The sequence below is a fragment of the Bubalus bubalis genome, chromosome 21, assembly GCF_019923935.1.
Source record: "Bubalus bubalis isolate 160015118507 breed Murrah chromosome 21, NDDB_SH_1, whole genome shotgun sequence".
In the NCBI taxonomy this organism is placed as follows: Eukaryota; Metazoa; Chordata; class Mammalia; order Artiodactyla; family Bovidae; genus Bubalus; species Bubalus bubalis.
In genome coordinates, this window is record NC_059177.1 from 17,784,302 (window position 1) to 17,804,305 (window position 20,004).

At 46.5% G+C, this 20,004-nt stretch overlaps 1 protein-coding gene across 1 annotated transcript in view; it reads left to right on the top strand.

Moving 5' to 3' along the window:
* Nucleotides 1-17,378, top strand: part of OXTR (oxytocin receptor) — a 55,387-nt gene extending 38,009 nt beyond the window's left edge. The window contains exon 3 of the transcript XR_006547552.2: nt 17,026-17,378. The gene's annotated coding sequence lies outside the window, so the exon portion shown is untranslated. The remainder of the gene's footprint in view (nt 1-17,025) is intronic.
* The last annotated feature ends 2,626 nt before the right edge of the window (nt 17,379-20,004 follow it).

Here is a 20,004-nt window from a genome sequence, read left to right on the forward strand (position 1 = left end):
TGTCCTTTGGGTGTTATAGAGCAAGTGGCTGGTGAGGCTCCAACAGGAAATAAAAATGTCCCAACCAGCCTCCTTAAACTTGGTAAACTCCAGCTTAAAATTTAACCTAAACTGGCTCAAGGGAGACAAGGTTATTAGGCTGTGTAAGAAATGACTGTCAGAAGTTAAATGGAGTGTTTAAAGAAAGAGTCCTTGATCAGCCCCGGTGGCGGGAGTGGGAAACCATTTGGGAACATTTAATAAGATCATTAAACTGAGGCAGCCGAGCAGATGGATTCATTAGATTGCATTTATCTGATGAACTTGGCACTTCTGCCAGGTAAATAAAAGTCATTCCTACTGGAATAGAACTTTTGTAGTTGGGGACTGGCCTTATTTTGTTCAGATTCAGATAGACAGGGCTTTGTTTTGCTCAGTCGTGTGAGGATCGCCCTATAGCATTTCATTTTCGTGTGCCGTAGTGCTGGCATGGGCTTGTAAAGAGAAGTTTTAGTCAATGTGCGTATTTCCATCCATATTTTATGTACCATAGTGTAGGAGGAGTTAGTTTTGTTGGGTGAAATGAGATGTCCTATTGGCAGACTTTAATTTTATCCCTGTTCCGTGGACAAAGCAAAGAGTGGTCCTTTTGGTTGGTTCCCAGGAGCCAAGGAAGTTGAGGCAGCAGGCAGTGGCTAGAATGAGGGAAAGGGGCAATGTGATTTAAAGTAATATGTATTTGGTTTTTGTCCCCATTCCTGTCACACTCCCATACCCCTGACCTCCCTAGAGGGGAGGGGGCTAGATATTGAACTGTCATCCATGGCCAGTGATGATCAGTCATGCCTGTCATGAAGCCTCTGCAGAAATTCTTAGAAAGGATGCATTTGGGACAGCATCCGGGTTAGTGAACAAGTGGAGGTCCTGGGAGAGAGGTGTACCCAGAGAGGGCCTGGAGGCACTGTGGCCCTCCCCCATACCCTCACCCTATGCATGCCTTCCATCTGGCTGTCCCTGAGTTATATTTCTTTATAGTAAACAACAAAAAAAGTGCTCATCTCATCAGTCAAATGCTTCTCTGAGCTCTGTGAACCACTCTAGCAAGTTAACTGAACCCAAGGTGGGTATCATGGGGACCTCTGAACTATAGCCAGTTGGTCAGAAGCCCAGGTGGCAATCTGGATTTGTGATTTGCATCTGAAATGTGTGTTTTTGGAGGAGTGTGGGGGGAGGGTGCACAGTCTTTTGGAACCGAGCTCTTAACCTGTGGTATCTCAGGCGATCTCCAGATAGTGTCAGAATTGAACTGACTTGTCCGAGGCTCGGCTGTTGTCAGAGAACTGCTGTGGTGGTGGTAGGGCAAACGACACACTGGAGCAGGGACTGGGCCCCTCACCCGCGAAAGGTACGGAGGGAAAGTGGCTTTAGATTTGTGGCAAGATGGCCCAGGGAGTTGGAGGGAAGCTTGCTAACTGAGAGAGGAGGGTGCAAACAGAGAATGAGAAAGCATGGAGGAGAAGCAGCGGCCTCGTATGCGCGCCACCCCAGGCTGGCCTGGTTGAGGGGAGTGGATTTATTTAACGGGGTTGGAACAGGACAGTCTTTCTTTGATTAAAACCAGGTTACCTGTAGTCATGGAGCCTGCAGGACTTTCAAGGTTTCTGAACTCAATTCTGAGGAATTAACTGAGCAGTTGGTTCATGGAAAATGAGTAGCAACTGGGAATAAGTTGTTCTTTTGAATTTAACTTTTTGGACCGTAGTGCCGGGCCCCCAGCAGGAGATCTATAGATATTTGTTGAGCAAGTAAATGAAAATCATACCACGTGGATTCTCTCTGAGAAGACAAAAAGAGCAGAAATGCTCAGCTGGCAAATTCTATGAATGAATTTTCACAGGTGATAGAGAAAAACTTTGCTTTTCTGTATAAAACTCTTTTTCTGAGCTATAGAGACATAGGGTTAAAGATTGGGCTGGCTTCACACTGACAGAAGGGGAGGATTGTGAACAAGCGTCCAGCTCCAGTCACGTTGAATGCCAGCTCCACTAGGCGGGAAGCAGCTGACTGCACATCGAGGCTGTTCTGGAAGCTGCTAGGAGTGGCTCTTGTACGCACAGAATGACTCATGTCACAGCTGAGTCAAGAAATCCGAGCAGCTTTCAGCTGAATTCCGCATAGTTTTGAATTGACGTTGATATTAAACACAGAAAATCTTGAGATGTGTGTTTTGAGAAGATGAGATATAAATTGGCTGTATAAATTCAGATTCACCCTGATTCTAGAGCTACATACCCAATGTGACTTCAGGCGAGTTACCTAATGGAGGGAGGGGTAACGTGTTAGTTCTCATGGGATCGCCCTCATAACTCAGAAGGGGGGAGCTACTTAGGTTCATAGAGGCTCAGTAATGTACCTAAGCTCACACAGCTTCTAAGTGCTGGTGCTGAGGTTTGAACTCAGTGATGCCCAAAGCTCTCCCTCAGGTTACAGGATGCTTCAGAAAGGGAACAAGAGGGCCCGTGGCTGGCAATTGAAGATGACCTTTTGGTGGAGAGTCGGGGCCAGCCTGTGCAGAGATGCTGCACATGGATTCTGGGACAGTTTTTGTAAGGGGGTTAGAGGGCCCTGACTGGGAGTATCAGGCAGGAGATTCTGGGTCTGATTGGGTAAGTTGTTTCTAAACCTTCAGTCTTAATGAATCTGGGGTTCCCTTGGAGTACAGCCAGGAGGAGAGGTGCTGGGGAGAGGTCCTGGTGGCTACAGCTGACATCAACAGGGTTAGCAGCACGGGAAGGTACACGTGAGGTCTGAGCCTCATGTGCCTCCAGCCCTGGGGAGGGAACTCTGGTGGGTGAGCCTGGGGCCAGGGAAGCGTGGGGTGGAGCAGCAGCAGCCAGTGGGTGTCTGGAGTTGAACTTTAAACAACCGAAACAAGAGCCAGCCCTATAGAGCCCTGGAATTGGTTGATGGTAACAATTTTTTGGACACAGGTCAGATTTCCCTGGGGAGTCCCAGAAATTTGGGATTGGAGGCACATGGTACAGCAAGACCAGGCAATAGCAGAGACAGAGGTGTGAGTGTCTCCTTTCAAGAGGGAAACTCCAGGTGGTGCCCATGCCCTGTCCAGTGCTGTCTGTGGCTACCCATCCGGGCGCACAAGTGGCCGATCCCTAGTCTGCTCTCCCTGCAGAATGCCTGGTGGGGGCCTCTGTCCTGGCCTCACCAGCTGAGCTCCTGGCCTGATCTTTGGTCCTGCCCTGGTGCACACCCCAGGGGCTCCTGCACTTTGGAGGTAGCCACAGGACTCCAGAGTCCTGTGGGTGCCTGGGCACTTGCAGGCATCCTGGGTGCCTTCACTTGGGCTGCCATAACACAGTGCCAGAGATAGGCGGTTTAACACAGACATTTATTTCTCAGAGTTATGGAGACTGGAAGTAAGTTCCCGGATCAAGGTACAGGCTGTTTGGGTTTCAGACGGGGGCGCTCTTCGTGGCTTGCAGACAGCTTCGTTCTCACTGCGTCCTCACATGGGGAAAAGAGACAGTGAGCTCTCTGGTGTCTCCTCTTGAAAGGACACTGGTCCTCTTAGAGCAGGGCCCCCCACCCTTATGGCCTCATTTAACCTTTATTGCCTCCTTACTCCAGATAATCCCATTGGGGATTAGGACTTCATAATACGAATTTACGAGTGGGGGACAAAACTCAGGTCAGAGCCCTGGGCCCACCAAGCATGCAGGCTGTTCTCCTTGCTTTTCTGTTGCAGGCTGCCTCTGCCTCCTTAGGCTTCTCTGAGGGGCCAGCACTAGGCCTGTCCTTGCATAACCCCCAGCCTCCTGGGACCTCCTGTCTGGCGCCACCAGAACTCTTCAGTGCTCAGGATGGCCTTTGAGGTTCTGCAGCTCAGCAGAGATCAGTCAGGAGGGGATGCCTGTGTTCCCTGTACTCATCCTGCCAGCACCCCCTAGCCTACCCACATGGTTCTCTGGGGCTCCCCCGACTTGGCTTGGAAAGGACCCGCTGGTACCTGTACCTGCAGCAAATTCCCTTCAGAAATCCCCTCCCTTCCCATCCATAGGTTGTGGCAGGTGATGGGTTTGGCAATTCAATATCCTGTTCAGTCATTTTTGAAATAAACACTTATATAGCATTTTCTAGATGCCAGAAATTGTAGATGCTTTACGCATATTATCTTCTTTAATTCTTACAAGGAATCTTGTTAGAAATGATAATTAGCCTCATTTTACAAATAAATTGATGGAGGCACAGAGAAGTTAGATAACCGGCCCAAAGTCACATGGCTTGTACATCCCAGCAGCGGAGTCTGGAGTCAGGACCTCTAACCACTGTTCTGTGGCCTCTCAGAGGCTAGGATGTAGGTGTTAGCACCTTTCTCATGAGTGAGGAAATTGAGGCTCAAAAGAGGAAGTGACTGAACTGAGTTTTCCCAGACCATAGATGGCACAGCCCAGAGTCTTAAGTTGAGGCTCATGACTCCAAGTCTAGTGCTCTTCCCTCGGTTCCCTCGGTTGGCTTTTGAATACTTTCAAGGACAGTGAAAGTTACAGGACCCCTCTCACACTGACTGCAAACAACTTTTCTCCACAGTGGAGGCCTCTGGAATATCGTGGGTGGGTTTCCAGAAGAATCAACCCCAATTCTCCACCACTCCCCTGGAGTTCAGTCTACATGCATGTCTTTGGAGCTCTTGTCAAACTGAGGTCGGGAGCACCCAGCCACCCATGTCTCCATCTTTCCTGTGCCCCCTGCTGCCTGCCCTCACCACTCCCTACCTTCCACTGTATTCACACCACTGGTACTCATGCTCCTCCCTCATCAGGCTTGACACTTGGCATGAACCAGGAGCTCTGGGCCACGCTGGCCGCTCTGACAGGAGCCACCATGAGAATAACGGCACCAGCCTGCTGACTCCTAGAACATAAATCTCAAGTCACAGATTGCTCCTCAGCCCCCTACTCCTTCACTCTGCTGACCATTTTACATAAAGATGAGATGGACTGACTGCCGATTAACACCCACTAAAGCGTTAGCTCATGACTGTCTAAAGGTTTTATATTGCCTAGCATCTGCCTGATACTTCGTAAATATTTGTTGAGCTAATGGATGAGTCAGCCTACCAGGGACATTTTAACAGAGGATCCTGGAAGATGCCAGAGCCTTCCCTGAAAGCATTAATCTCTGGTGGTGGGATCTTGGACGTCACACCAGCCACTGTGATTCAGGGTGTTCAGCTGGGTTTGGCATCCTCACCTCCTCATGCCAGACTCCTCCCTGACCTTAGAGGGGGTGCAGCCACTGAGTGAGATCGGTTCATTCATGCTGCATTCATAAATGCGTGGCAGTGATCTCACACCAGCACATGGTAGAGGCCACCAAAGGCCACTCTCATCTTTGGTTCATCTGATTTGTATGTCAGCTGACTGCCCCCAGGCACTTTGTCCCCCGGTACCACGGCCTTGGATGTTGGTAGCCCTACCCTAATCTCCAGGTGGCTGGAATCCAGACAGCCAGCCTGTCCATCACTGGCCATGTGTCTCACCCCTATTCCCACACAACACCTAACCACTTATGCCCTCAATTTCCACACCCTCCAACCCACTACACCACTAACACCAAGCCCGCATAGTTCCAGTTGCTTTAACGAGAGAATGCATTTTTCTCCTTGGTTTTCCTGGAGATCGGTTCCCCCCTGCTGCCCCAAGTGCACCTCTAAGCAGAAGCCCTTCTCAAGACTTCCAGACCAGCAGTTCTCAAAGTGTGGTCTGTGGATGAGCAGCGGAGCATCACTGGGAAACTTGTCAGACATGCAGATTATTGGGCTTCATCCCAGACCAGGGGAGGTCCTGGTGATCCACATTTAGATCCCTTCCAGGTGATTCTGATATAAGCTCAAGTTCAAAAACCTCTGGACAATCAGTGTTCTTTCCTTTGGGAGGTTTCTGGTGAATCCAAATTTCTTCTTGTTATGAAGGTTTCAAGGGCAGTTAAGCTTCTGCCAGTAACCTCCCTGTTGAGCCAACAGAGCATGGGTTGTGCAGTCAGCAGGCCTGGGCTCTGACATCTATGCTGCTTATATGCTAGGCAGCCCTGGAGAGGGTGGTTCACCTCTCTGAGCCTCAGTTTCTAACCCAAACAGTATTCTCTAATTATACTTCCTCCTGTGATTCTCGTGAGTCTTGAGGGAGATCACATCTTTGGAGCTGCTTTAAAAAGTGGAAACCCAGGTCACCTTATGACTTCCAGGCTTCTTCCCTGAGGGGGGCTCAGGTGGTTTCTCTTCTCTCATCTGAACAGACCTCTGGGTACTAAAAGCCTGAGTCCCTGATTGACCAGTATGGGGAGAGGGATGCAGGCATGTTGGAAAACTGGGCTTGAAGACAGAACCACGTGGGGTGTGAGCAGTGCTGGCTAGAAGCACCCTCTGTATTTAACTTCCCATAAAGCAGTTTTCAGGCTTCCCTGGTGGCTCAGATGGTAAAGAATCTGCCTGTAGTATAGGAGACCTGGGTTCAATCCCTGGGTTGGGAAGATCCTCTGGAGAAGGAAACAGCTACCCACTCCAGTATTCTTTCCTGGAGTTGGGAAGTTCCCCTGGAGAAGGGTATGGCTACCCACTCCAGTATTCTTGCCTGAAAATCCCATGGACAGAGGAACCTGATGGGCAAAGTCCATGGGGTCACAAAGAGTTGGACAAGACTGTGCAACTAACACTTAAGACAGTTTTCCCTCTGAACAATCAGCTAATCCCTACCACCCTACTGAGTTAACAGCACTTTTCAATATTCTGAACTTCTTTTATTTTTGTACCCCTAGAAACAGAAATTTTCCATAATGGTAACCCTACCTCTATACAGTTGGCGCTTGAAAAACACAGGAGTCAGGGCACTGACCCTCCACACAGTTAAAAATCTGACTATAATTTATAGTTGACCCTCAGTATATGCAAATTTCTCTGTGTTAGATTCAACCAACCTCAGACTGTAGAACTGTTCAAACTGTTCAAACCGTGTTTCAGGGTCAACTGTACATTTTCTTTTTGCACACTAGGTATATTAAAAACATTTTCTAAGTTGTTACATAATTCTCACAATTGTCACCTTAAATGGCTCTAGAATATTCCATGAGGTGCACATGTTATAACTTACTGAACTGTTTCCATACCATGTGTGCTTAGATTGTTTTTAAATTTTTCTTTGTTGTTCTAGCATCTTTGGACATTGCGCTTTTGGATTCTTTTAGAAAAAATTCCATGTAGTGTGACCATTGGGCCATAGGGTACCAATAATTTTATGGCTCAAGAAGTGTTTCCAAATACTTTCCAAAATACTCTGCCACTAGTAATATTTGAATTTACCAGTTTTCTTACAACCTTGCCATCATTGGGCATTATCGTTATTTATTTATTTATTTTTTATTTAATCAATGTCATGTGACACACCATAGTTTCTACTTACATGTCTTTGGTAACTGGTGATGCCAAACAGTTTTTTCTATGGAGTTTTATTATTTCTGTTCTCTCTTGGGGAAATTTCCTTCCCATCCCCTTTTCACATTCATCTTCACATTTTAATGATTTGTGCCAGCTGTTCATATTGATACTAACTCTCTGATAAGTCTGTCTGCTTATTGATGATTAATAGTTTCTCTCCAGCTCAACCTGTAATCATATAACTCTGTGTACCTCTAACTTAGGATGCTTGGTAAATTCACCATGTTGCCAGAGACTGAGCATTTGGAATACTGCATGTTTAATTTGCAATTAAATGAATTGGCTTCCTTCAGTCTGCAGTCTAGGCAGGAGTAGGTTTCTTAGCACCTGACGTCACAGGGCTGGTGCCAGCTCTGCGGTTGGACCTTCTCTCTCCCTTTCATGCTTTCCCCTTTGCCTCTCAGTTCTTCTGACTCTTTAGCCGAGGAGGAGCCAAACAAGCATATCCTCAAGTTGACAGTGAGCTTCGCTGCCACCATCAGTCACAGGAAGAGAAATGAGCGAGGGGACTGGATCCCCCTCCCGACCTGTCGGGACACTCCTGTCCCTCCCCAAAGTGTCCTTCCTGGTTCCCTGGGCCGCAGGCAGGGCTGGTTGCGTCTACTCACCATTGCCTGTTAGGTCACGGAACACCGAGGATCAGGCGGAAGTTCTGACTCCCAGGCCACGGGGGTGTCTGGCTGGGGCGTCATCTCTCTGTCCCACATGCTTTTCCCTCTGGGGCTGCCCCAGGCCATCTGCACCTCCCATCGTATCCTGAGTGTGGGAGAAGGGTCAGGGTGCTACAGTCAGTGGTCGGGGACTTAGGGATCTGCCCTGGTTTTCCATCTGTCCTGCTTGTTGTGTGTCTGTTCTCAGGCCATGAGCAGTGAGATCCTGCTCAGCCTTGTGCTCAGTGAAGCCGTGCTCTGCGTTGGTGGCCTTCACCCATTTCCACGTTCCTTTCTGTCCTGCCCTCCTTGACATGATGCTTCTAATATCTCTGGACCCGGATTGCTGTGGTGTTTGAAGCTTTTGACTGTATTTGTTTCCTCACTTTCAACTGCCACTCCTTGTTATTGTCGGCTGCCTCTAATTTCTGCCCCCTCTGAAGTCACTGTTTCTAATCCTCTGTGATCTGGGCTATCGGATAACTAACCTGGTTACAATTCTGTCTCAACTATGAGTCATGGCTGCGAGCATGGCTTTGGTGCACGCACTTGGTACTGGCAGTAGCTTTGACTTTGCCAAAGGACCTTTTGGCTCTCTCTTCTATATTCTGAGTCATGTTCTGAAAGGTGAAATTCCCAGATTAAGTGGCACTGCACCATAGCGGGGTAAGTGTAAAAGTGTGGCCCCAAGGGGGAAAGGAGTGGCAGCTGAGATAGGCCCTGGCAGCGTTGCCTGTGTCTGCGAAGTGTGGTGAGTGGGGGCGGGTGGCCCGGGAGGCCCACGTTGGCTTCCTGCAGCACTGGGCCCGGCTGAGTCCTCCTTTCACATCCACAGACAAGCAAATACCCTGACTCCATGGACAATCCCTTCAGGCCCTTAACTCGAGTCCATCACTTGGTGGTGGGTTATCAAGGAACAGTAGCCAGTCACCAAGGTCATAGGTCATGAAAGGGGACCAGCATGGTTAATCCCCAGATTGCTGTGGGTGTGCCCTGAGGGCAGCCTAGCCTCACCTGCCATTTTCTGTAGCCACTGCTTAGCATCTGTGGAAGCTTCGAGATACAGTACAGTGTCTGCTTGTTTTTCTAGTAAAATTGGATTGGTAAGCACTTTCATATACATGAGCTTGTCAGATCACCAAAATATCTCTAAATGCCAAATATATATATGTATACATCTATTTATCTGTCCATCCACCCACCCGTTTAATTTCAAGTAGTTTGTGTTGTTTGTCCTTTTAAGATTGGAGGCTTTTTAAATACCTCTAGTGTGGGTACTTTACTACATTAGCTCTTTAACCTTCACAGCAACCACGTTACGTGGATAAAAGTATTATCTTTTTACATATGAGGGCGGTAGGCTCTACAGAGAGGGGAAGTAATTGTCCCAGGATCACACAGCAAGTAAGTAGAAAGATTGAGATTCAGTGCCAAGACAGGCTGGTGTCAAATAAAGATAAAAATTTTTCTTCTGACAGTTGCTATAATAGAATATCAAAATCAATTATTTTAATGACATCCTCTCAGGAGTTAGAATCTCCCCTATTTCTTCCCCAAAGAAATCAGAATAAGGATGCATGGATCTGCCTTTAAATTCCATTAAATAGTGAGATGGGATCAAAGTCTGCTGCAGCTGTCTATGTATAGGGAGAGGGACAGAAATGGGTCCAAGGATAGCTGGATTCCTGGGGCCGCTCTGCCCCCCACAGGCCACTGCTGACATCACTCATCACCCGAGTGCAGCCAGCCCTCTTCTCACTGCTATCTCCCTCTCTTCTCTGGGGGTGCTGCCTGCTGACTACAGCAACAAACACCCCTTCCCCCTAAACTTCTAAGGCTTGTATCAAGTGTGGATCCATGTTTATTGCAAAGGATAGAATATAACTTCTTCAGGATGGATTATATCTAAAAATCCTGGATAATGCTACCATATAGCCCACTTGACTTGAAAAACGTTTCAGTCAAACATTGCGTGGTGGGAACCAAGATACTGATAAAGTCACAACTTCCCTGCCATCTCAAAGGATCCTTTGCTGCCTGCTTTGGACTCTGGTGATGGAGCTCATGCTACCGAGTGAACTGGGGCATCTTCAGGAGCCAGGAAGTTTAACTTGCTTCCTTTTAAAGGGGAAGTAGCCATGGAAGGCAATGGCACCCCACTCCAGTACTCTTGCTTGGAAAATCCCATGGATGGAGGAGCCTGGTAGGCTGCAGTCCATGGGGTCGCTAAGAATCACACACGACTGAGCGATTTCCCTTTCACTTTTCACTTTCATGCATTGGAAAAGGAAATGGCAACCCACTCCAGTGTTCTTGCCTGGAGAATCCCAGGGACAGGGGAGCCTGGTGGGCTTCCATCTATGGGGTCGCACAGAGTCGGACACGACTGAAGCGACTTAGCAGCAGCAGCAGCAGCCATGGAAGAGGGGCATAAACAGAGAAGAATCACTGGGCTGAGGTGGTGGGTTGAGGTGAGTAGACCAGGAAGGAAATCATTGTGGGTCAGAAACTTAGATATAAGGGTACAGTGAAGAGATAGACAGAAGGTTTGTTTTTGGTTTTGATTTTTAAATTTTATTGAAGTATAGTTGACTTACAATGTGTTAATTTCTGCTGTACCATAAAGTGATTCAGTTATATATGAGTGTGTGTGTGTGTGTGTGTGTGTGTGTGTATTCTTTTCCGTTTTGGTTTATCACAGGGTGTTGAATATAGTTCCCTGTGCTATACAGTAGAATCTTGTTTTTTATTCTGTATAATAGTTTGCATCTGGTAATCCCACATTCCCACTCCCCACCATCCCGGCCACCCTTCCTCTCCTTTAGCAACCACAGGTCTCTCTTCTATGTTTGTGAGTCTGTTCCTGTCTCATAGATATGTTCATTTGTGCTGTATTTTAAATTCCACAATGTAAGTGATATCGTATGGTATTTGTATTTCTCTTTTTGAGTTACTTCACTTAGCATGATCATTTCTAGATCCATACAAGTTGATGCAAATAGCGTTATTGCGTTCTTTCTGCGCCTGAGCGGCACTGCATCATCTCTGTGCACCCGTCTGTGGGTGTTCAGGGCTTCTGTGTCTCAGCTTATAAACAGTGCTGCTGTAAACGCGGGAGTGCACGCCTCTTTTCCAATTATTATTTTGGGGTAAGAGGGAAGGTTTCTGAACAGGAAGTATGAGCTTCAGAAATAAATCAGGGTGCAGAAGGCTTCCCCCATGTTTTGATGGGCACCATACAACAGAATGTCCCTCTGGAGGTTTTTAAAGAGATTTCTGTAAAGTTTAAATCCATAAATATTCACCTTTGTACAACAACCCATTATTTTAATACAATCAAATAAAAAGCAAAGGGAAAACCTTAATAAATTTATATCTATATCTATATTTATGTATCTATATATATTTTTTTAATGAGTAAAAGGAACCATAAAGTCAATACCAAACAGGTTACTTCAAGGAGGTAAACTGGTTTTAGAGGGCAGGTGAAGTTTTTCTTTCAACCTCCTATTTGGTTTGACTTCTTATAATACCATGTTCTACTTTTTTCTTCTTTTTAAAATTTTTTTTTTTAACTGGTGAAATAGCTGTAGACTTAGAGGAGAGTTGCAAAGAGAGTTCTCATACACCCACCACTCAGCCTCCTATGATGTTAACATGGTACATTTATCAAAACTAAGAATTAATCCTGCAGCAAGGCTACTAAGGAGAACACAGGGACTCAGATTTCCCCCATTTTCCTGCTAACATTCTTATTCGGACCCAGGACCCCGTCAGGGATCATGCACTGCCTCTGCTCCTCAGGTCTCCTTGGTCTCCAGTTGCTGACTGGTCCTCAGCCTCTACCAGTCTCCTGTGACCTTGACCATGTTGGAAAGCGCTGGTCAGGCGTTTCGTAGAGTGTCCCTCAGTTTAGGCTCACTGTTTCCTCATGTTAGATGGATGGTGGTGATGGGTTTGGGGAGAGAAGGCTGCAGAGCTGAGTGCCCTTCTGGTACCTCCGACCGGGGTGCATGAGGGGCGTGTCTGTTCCCGCTGAAGCTTGCCTTGGTATGTGGTATCCGCCACTTCTCCACAGCAAGCTTGCTGTTTCTCCCTTAGTAAATAGTCAATAGTTGGAGGGGGGATTCTCTGAGGTCATCGAATGCCCTGTTTCTCCTCACCTTTCGCTCGCTCGCCTTAGTATTCCTTGTGGATCTTGCAGTCACTATGGCGGTTGTCGTGCTCTGATGGGGGCTTCTGTTTCCCCCATTCCTTCTCCTTTGTCAACTGGAGTCCTTCTGAAAGGAAGAGTCATCACTTCTCTCCCATTTATTTATTTATTCAGTCTTTTAAAATATGAGTTTGGGCTCATGGACATTGTATTTATTTGTTGGGCTATAGTAAAATATTACAGCTACTTCTTTTATTGCCCCAGTTGTTCCAGGTTTGGCTGGTGGGAGCTCTTTCAGGTTAGCTCTTGTGTCCTCTTGACATGATATACTATTTTTATAAATTAAACAGTACAGCAAAGTACAGATAATTAAAATCACTTTTCAACTGCTTTCTATTATGTTGAACCAGTGTTCTATTCGAATGGGAGAGGCTGCTGAGACCAGCCATTAGCATCTCAGCTTTATTTGAGTTCTTCAAACAAACCTTTAACAAGTCTGGATGGAATTTTTTTCTTCCTTTTTTTAATAGGGCGCAGTTCTCTTCTGCTACTGTGCTAGAATATAGAATCAGGAATTTACCTAGCTTATAAACAACTGAAATAGTTTTTTAAAAATCTAAACAGAGAATGACAGGAACTTAATGTTGTTGAAGAGAATCATGAAAACCATGAATCCTGAGTGTTGCCAGAGTGTTTCTTAATTTGGAGAAAAAAATTACAAATAAATTCCGGGGTATTGTTTTGTCTGGTTTTAATGGTCAAAGGCTGAAAAGAGGACTTCACAGAGGAAAGAACATTTCGGGTTAATTCATCACCAGTAAAGGGAAATTGTTCTTGTTGCTTGTTTATGCATGCTGTGCTGTGGTCCTTAGCGCTGGAGACACCTCTTACGTTGGCAGTCTCTCTGAAGCATTGCCAGAATTCTTTGAGGTAATGATCTTAGCTAGGAAAAATAAATAAGATTTGGTGTCTGTTGATGCCATTTTAGCAGTGCTAGGTTCAAGATCAGCATCTGGGACAAAAATCCAAGGGAAGATTTGTATTTTAGGATGTCTAAACACTGCCCAGTATGTGAGTGGAAAATTCAGCTTCAGACTGGCTGTTCAGGTAGCCAGTTGGTGAACAAGAGTTTGTTGAAACATCAGGTTATCTCTTACCTTTTTGTGTGAAGATTTGAGCCCTAATCGCAGAACATCAAGATTCATTTTTTTGCCAAAGGGATTAACCTTGATGAAATTAATGAAAGTCACAGTCACCCTATTTTTGGAATACCCAAGGAAAGACTTTTTCAAACTTGAATTTCAGTTTATACAGTTGTGCCTTGATACCTCCAAGGTGTTTGTTCCAGGATCCCTGACTGATATCAAAATGCACAGGTGCTCAAGTCCCTTATATAAAATGGCATAATATTGGCATATAACCTATGCACATCCTCCTGTTAAGTAATCTTTTAAATCATCTCTAGATTAGCTACAGTATCTAACACAATGTAAAAGCTATGAGGAGAGTTGCTAGTGTGTGACAAATTCAAGTTTTGCTTTTTGGAACTTTCTAGAACTCAAAATTTTCTTTCAATCTTCAGTTGGTTGAATCTATGGATGCAAAACTTTCAGATATGAAGGGTCAACTGAACACATTTTTTCTGATATTGTGGCTGAAGAGCACATTTGAAACTCTGTAAGGAACCCCTTCCTCAGCAGCATTCATTCTTTGCCAGATCTCCCAGAGATATTACTGGAACTCAAGCTTGACTTAGTAGCAAAGACAACATACACCCACCTCAAATTGACTTTGGGTGGTGAGGTAAATATTCTCTCTCACTTTCTGAAAACAAGTCAGCATTTGTTGTACATTATTTCGCCTTTTTTTTTGTCAACATAAAAAAGTGGCATGCAACAGCCTTGATGTTGGAATGAATCTTGGTGATGTTTTAGCGGCCACTGTTGACCTAAGAGAGGAAAGCTGGGGCAGGCTAGCAGATTGGTAGCATGTGAATAAAATCAAGGTTCAGTTTACCTTTTAGGGAAAAATAATTTTGATCTAAACTTTCTATAGCCTTGGTTTGTTTTTAGTAATGATATACAATCTGTTTAGAGACTTTAAGTAACATTAAAGAAAGCAGGTGTTTTTGGGGTTTTGGGGGAGGTATTTAATGGAAAGATGTGTATGGGCTGGAAGCTGAGATTCCCATAGAGATCTCTGTGGTCTTGCCCTACTTCTGACATTCTTTGAGAGTTAAGCTTTTTTTTTTTTTTTTTTTTTTGCTTCTTAGCTAAGATTTGTCTCTAAGTCAGAATGGCTTTCCTTTTAATTGGGGGATGTTGTAGAAGTTGCATTAAACTTCAGTTTCCACTCCCACTCCCTTCTCTTGCTCCTCCTCCAGTCTTCTCCCCCTTCATTCACCTCTTCCTTTCCTTCATCTTCATCATCTTCCTTCCCCTCCAGTGCCTTTTCCTCATTCATCTTTCTTCCTCTTCTTTTTTTTCTCTTCCTGTTGTAGCAACTGAAATGCATCCAAACTGAACTGCTTGCAGTTAGCGTCCCACCCTTTTGACAATAAATGGTCCAGGGCATTGACACAGAAGGGTTTTCTCAGTTGAATGTGGAGCAGAAAATCTGTCAGAGTAGGAGTGGGGAGAGGAGATGTGTAGGTGGCGGGGATCTGCATGTGTGGGGCACTTCTTAGGGGAGGCATTTGTAAAGGTGGGTCAGCAGGTGCTAGATGCCAGGGAGAATCCAAATTCAGTGTTTTTATGATTCACATCCAGAAGAAACTTCTAGGAACTGGAAGATGTCTTTCTTGAGAAATGTTTCAGAGTTGGATGGATGTTGATCTTGATAACCTGTCCAGGTTGTCTTCTGGGTGCCTTAAATTGCTTTTCTGTGAAATGGGAGCATTGATCTTGGCTTTTCCCAGCAGGTTCCTGACCCCTTGTGGGTCAGGGGAGGGCAGCCTGGGTCGGAGGCCGCAGCATGGGGAGGAGCCAGGGTGCTTGGGCTATAACCAGGCTCTGCTGTTTCCTGGGTGTGTCATTGTCAGTGTGCTGATCACTTCTGAAGACCTCAGTTCCCTCATCTGTGAAATGGGAGAGTTTGGTTTCTCAAAATGGGATGCATTAACTCAATTCAAAATTGTGTCCCCTCTTTCCCCCATGCTCTCACCCCTGACACTTAGCACTTTTGGCTCTATGTTTTTTAAAAGCAGGGCCAACCATAGCATCTGACAAAAAGCAGTTTCTCAGAAATACTGTTTAATGAATGAATGTGTGGATGAATGAGTGCTTATAATCAGGGCCGCCAGGTATGGCTGGGCTTTACACAACTCCGGGGTAAAGGGACACCTCAGTTCATGAAGACTGCGATGGGAAATCGTGACCCAGGAGTTGTGTGACATGGTGGCCTGCTCCCAACGGACAGCATTTCATGACCTGAAATTGCCAAGGAAAATGTGAGGCTCTTGGAAGATGTGTTTTCCTTTATGCCTCTCTGCCTAGTTTCATTTTCTAGAAGGTGCAGAGCAACCACGTGGGTTCTCCATCTCTCTCACCTTACAGAGTCACTGGTCTTGAGTGTTTTCTGGTTAGCAGCAGCCATGGGGCTACATGACCTGCTAAGAACCTACAGCTGGACATCCCGATCAGCAGACACTTAGCATTAACAGAACCAGAAGAACTTATGACATAATCTGATTTTTCACTTTCTTCTTTTAGAAGCTGTATTTTGGAAGCTAAAGAACCAAAGAACCTCTCACTTTCTAATCCAAGAAAATATTGATGCTTCAGGCAGAAAGCAAATTCTTCGTCAAGTGTGTTTAAAAGAGAACAATACTTTCTTAGAAGATGCGTAATTATTACAGTTTTTTACGAGTTCATCTGTGTGCCTATTATAGTTACCTCGTGTGTCCCAGCAGTACTCACGGGGACCCCATCCTTGGGAAACACTAGATAAGTTCTGAACATCCCTGTGACTTTGGATGGAGGCTCTTATCACTTAATAGGTTCATACCGCCCCCTGGTGGACATCCCTGCTCAGCTCGACCGTGAAATTCTTGGGCTTGAGTCAATTGGAAATGGCCTTTCCAGCCACGCTGCTGTGGTTCCTGCTCCCCACGACCTTCTTAATTTTCTCTGTGTTTTATGTTGTTTTCTGTTTATTTCTCACAACTTAACAGATGAAGCTATCAGAGGACAAAGAATGAAGGGAGGGTGGAAGTCTGGACCCAGAGTTAAGAGTTTTGGTTGCAGGCACTTCTCCAACTCAGCAGGTGGCAGTGCCAATCTGCCCGACATCTGCTGTTCTGTAGGTCACAAGCGTGGGGAGAGGTGATTCCCAAGGCTCCGTGAAGCAGCATAATGCAGTGTGGTGGTGTCTGGTCAGCCTGGGTTCACATCTGAGCTTAGAACTTGAGTTCAAGTTACTTCACCTCCATGAGCTTTAGCTTTCTGATCTGTCACCTGGGGATAATGATGATATGGCCGTCCTGGGCATTATGGTGAGTATCAGACAGGAAATGCATGCAAAGCCCCAGCTCTGGGCCTGGTTAGCTTGTTAGTATGCTCAGTTTGTGGCAATGGCTGTTTTCCTTCACGCCATTATGATCTTCCAATGATTTGGTCCTGAAAGCTTGGCTGCTGAAGAGAGCAAGTCAATTTCTAAAAGAGAATAGGGATAGTAGCACAGTGCTCATTTAGCATTTGAAAAGATTCTAACAGGATTTATTCATTTCTGTTTTCTAGTGGGCAGTAATTTGTTTCAAGAAATGGAGTCAGAGCCACCCATCGTCAACCACATGGATGTCATCACATCCCATCTATGAATGAAGATGCGGTCAGAGACCAGGGTCAGTGATGTAAGAAAATGCATTCACCTGAGCCCCGATCAGGGGGAGAAGACTGGTGGATAATAGTGTTCTCTACCTTTCACCATACAGCTAAGACTCTGCTCCCTGTTCCAGAGCAGAGCTAGGCAGTCTGGGTCCTGTGCACAGCCTCCTCCTCCTTCTGCATTTCTGTTGTCTCTTCTGTTTTGCTAACACATATAGTACTTACTATTTATATGCTGACCTGAGTACTTTACAGGAATAAACTAATTTCATCCTTCTGACCACCATGTGAACTAGTTCCTGTTATACCCCTTTTACAGATGGGGAAAATGAGGCTCAGAAGAGAATTCTGTGCCTTGCCATAGCCACCAGCTAGTAAGAGGCAGGACTGGACGTGGCTTGCTCTCTTCCTTCTCCTTGATCCTGCCTCCCTTTCTCACGCCCATGCATGGCTAAGGGTCCCGTGGGCTTGGGGGAACCAGTAAGTTTCTTTATTACCCATCAGCTCCTTCACAGTTTTTCTTAGTAATATCACTGTGGGTCCTGGTAGCCACTGGAAGGCACCCCACAAGGAGGGACCAAGTCAGGGCTCTGATGACGCTCAGTCCTGATGTTTGCCGTCAGGAAGGCAGAGTGACACCGAGGTTGGGCATATCACAGTGCATGCCTCTTAGGTTCTGCTGGGGGATGGTTCTCCTCGGGCCTCTGGTGTTTCCCTGTGGCTGGTGCTTCCCCATCTGTCCTGTTCTCTGGACTGTCTTTACTAGGATATTTGTACAGCAAACATCCTTGCTAGAAGAGAGAGTCTTCCTCTGGAACAGAGAGCTTACTGCCCACTATAAAATATTTGGGTTTCTGTAGCTCAGTGTTGTTCTCCTGTAATGCAACCCACTGTGTGTACAGGCGTTAGCATGGTTCTTTTTATGTGGTCCTGTGTGGACTGGAGCCTCCCTGGTGGCTCAGATGGTAAAGAATCTGCTTGCAGTGTGGGAGACTCAGGTTCAATCCCTGGATCAGGAAGATCCCCTGGAGGAAGAAATGGCAAGCCACTCTAGTATTCTTGCCTGGAGAATCCTCATGGATAGAGGAGCCTGATGAACTAAAGTCCATGGGGTCACAAAGAGTTAGACATGACTGAAGTGACTTGGCATGGCACGATATGGGGACTGGGGCTTAGGAAACGGGCAAAAATGCTACACTATTGCTGTGAGTGATAAAATTCTGTGTCTCTGATCCAGGAGTCTCCTGTCTTCTGGCAGCATCCATGAAAATGTCAGGCTAACTAGTGAGCTGGTAAGTAGGCACATCTCAGACCTTTCACGGGTTTTGAGGTATTCTAGGCTATCAGATCAGATCAGATCAGTCGCTCAGTCGTGTCTGACTCTTTGCGACCCCATGAATCGCAGCACGCCAGGCCTCCCTGTCCATCACCAACTCCCGGAGTTCACTGAGACTCACGTCCATCGAGTCAGTGATGCCATCCAGCCATCTCATCCTCTGTCGTCCCCTTCTCCTCCTGCCCCCAATCCCTTCAGGCATCAGAGTCTTTTCCAATGAGTCAACTCTTCGCATCAGGTGGCCAAAGTACTGGAGTTTCAGCTTTAGCATCATTCCTTCCAAAGAAATCCCAGGGCTGATCTCCTTCAGAATGGACTGGTTGGACCTCCTTGCAGTCCAAGGGACTCTCAAGAGTCTTCTCCAACACCACAGTTCAAAAGCACCAATTCTTCGGCACTCAGCCTTCTTCACAGTCCAACTCTCACATCCATACATGACCACAGGAAAAACCATAGCCTTGACTAGACGAACCTACCTGCCCTTAAAAGAGGTGGAGGGAAAAAGACCCCTGAGAGTATAACACAAGCATTACAAAGGTGGATGCTTTCTGAGTAGGAAAAGCAAAGACTTTCAGAGGATATAGCCTGTGGGTGTGGCTTAAAGGAGGCAGAGGGTTTTGATGGGCTCAGAAGCTGGGCAAGGGCGTTCTGGGCAGAGGGGACAGAGAGAGCAAAGGAAGCAGGTATGAAAGCCAGGGTGAGCTCAGGGGACCCAATGTGGCCATCAGGAGCGCTTGGACGGCCGCACTGGACAGCCTCCTCTGCCATTCTGGAGTCACCCTTCTCCATGCTGCTGTCTGCCTGGGCGGCCGGCCAGTTCCTTTACTGTGGCAGAGCTGGCTGATGGGAGGTACCAGTGGGAGGTCAGGCAGTGAAAGGAGACTGAGGTTTAGGGTTGGATCTTTCTGGAACAAAGTCACTGTTCCTCTCCTGAGGCTTCTACCCAACTCTGTGCTCGTGGCTTCCTCTAGACCCTGTCTGCCCTCGCCCTTTCAAACCTCGTGGGTAGTACCAAGCTCCACAACAACTAGCCAGGTGACCATGCTGACCGTGTGGTTCCCCCGCCGGCCCCCTGTGAAGAGTCATCCCCGTGGGAACACACACTTCTTCCTAACCTGATTTGGGTGGGCCAGTCTCCCTCTTGGGACATGAGCGGCCGAGGGGGACAAGGATGTTAGGTCCCGTCACAGAGGGAGTGTCATGAGACCTGACCAAGAATGGTCTCCTAGCTTCATGTAATCAACCTCCATTCTTCCTGTAAAGTCCACTCAGGTGACCCCATCCCTGGAAGGACTCCCAGGACCCCTGTGCTCCCCCAGTCCATGGCCTTGATTGGCTGCATTTCATCTGCCACCTCCCCTGAAACCCCCAACTGTAGGTGTTTAGTTGATTTCCATTTCTCTCACAGTGCGTGCAATAGATGTTTGCTGAGTGAATGAAGAAATGTATGGATGGATGATGTGTGGACAGAGGGGTGAATATCATCCTATATCATTGAAGGTTTGGGGACAGGGGAGTGATAGGGACAGAAGCACAAATGCAGCCTCTGCCTTCTC